We start from the raw sequence: 1,699 nt of genomic DNA on the forward strand, positions 1-1,699 counted from the left end.
AAGGTAACCGTTTTGAGTCTTATTGGAGCAATTATTTTTAGTCATTCATATCAATTAATCCGAAGTTAGTAGTAACAGTATGGTAATTGCATGTTTCTATAAAAATAAATTATAGTACATGTTGGTTGGTATTGGAAGAATGAAATCGAGTGCTGATACACTCAATGTAAATTCCTGATTCCTGATTCCTGATTCAGCTGAGGTAATTTATGTATATTAAAAACATCCAATAGGCAGATAAAATAGTTTTTTCTTCCTTAAAGATTATATTTAGTGGGTTAATATACCGCAGAATAATAAAGAAAGAATAATTCGAATTATGATTTTCCTGTGCCTACAACATTTTAGAAAAGCAGGTCTCGCCAACATGAACTTAACTTCTAAATAAGTTATGTCAGGAGTTTGATTAAGTTACTAAAAAAGCTTTAGACAACTCTAAAGGAACATTATTCTCAATTACCTGACACTACCCCCACAAAACCAAAGTTTGTTATTAGGTGATATTTTAACACCTAATAACAACCATCTTAGATCGAGAGGTGACTGATTACCAAAGCATGCGCAAACAAACAAAAATTTTAATTTTAACTCAGAACAACATACTGATGTAACAATAAACTATTGTATAATAAAATTTCCAATTGTAAACTTTTGTGATAGATTTCAAATAATGTGTAGAATAATGTTTTTCATAATTTTTGCATATTGCTTTGATTTGATCCATTTTAGTAGTATATTTTGAATTTTTGGGACTATTTGGATTGCTAATAATGTAATTCATATCTTGCTCTAAAGACTTGGCGTTTCCTAAAGGTAAATAATAAAGGTGTTTAATCCGGTGTGTGACTGATCAAATCTATTGTAAAACTTGGAATGAAATAATTCTGCATCGTTAGTTGCTAATCTTATTTTTAATTTAACTCTTCTATATGAAATTAAAAATTAAAAATTAAATGGGATGTTTAGATAAGTAAGCGTAATTGTTTTTAAAATAATTTAAAAATAGATCCAGGTTATCACATTTATAATAAGATGACTTATTTATAATTTTTCAAATTCAGTTTGAACACTAAGAGGAGGAGCAAATGCTAAAAAAGTGAAAACTTTCAATAAACAACCTAAAATCAGCGTTCTTATGATAATTTTTACTCAAGGACAGAGCTTTTAAATCTTTCTCCATAAACACTCCCAAAATGAAACAAACAGATATAAATATATAAATATTGCTGTTTTTTATGATTTTAAAAAAGCACCATAAGAAGCGATTTTGCAATATAATATTACCTAGAAACTAATATTTGATTAATTCGTAAGAATAATTAGTAAATTCTCATAATCACTTTGATTTTTGAAAATCAGAGGAAATATTTATCCCAAAATTTTCCCGTCAATAATAAACAAACCATTGGTAGAAATCTCTAGGAACGACTTTGAAAGTTCCACAAACAATCCATACATTTGAATTATTTAGATGAACCATATTACCCTCAGTAGTGAAAATGATGATTCTTTAGGAAGAGACGGAACCTTAATTAAAAAATCATAATTTGTCACGCCTATTTGTCAATAAATCTGATTTAGGAAGATCCTCATTTGTGTCTGTTAAAATATTATTTCTTTGTCTAATTGATCTAATGATTTTATGAACATTTTTTTATTCAAATTTGTAGTAGATTAAAATTTGTATAAATTGTTGCCA

This window comes from Pempheris klunzingeri, unplaced genomic scaffold (assembly GCF_042242105.1).
Source record: "Pempheris klunzingeri isolate RE-2024b unplaced genomic scaffold, fPemKlu1.hap1 Scaffold_88, whole genome shotgun sequence".
Taxonomy (NCBI): domain Eukaryota; kingdom Metazoa; phylum Chordata; class Actinopteri; order Acropomatiformes; family Pempheridae; genus Pempheris; species Pempheris klunzingeri.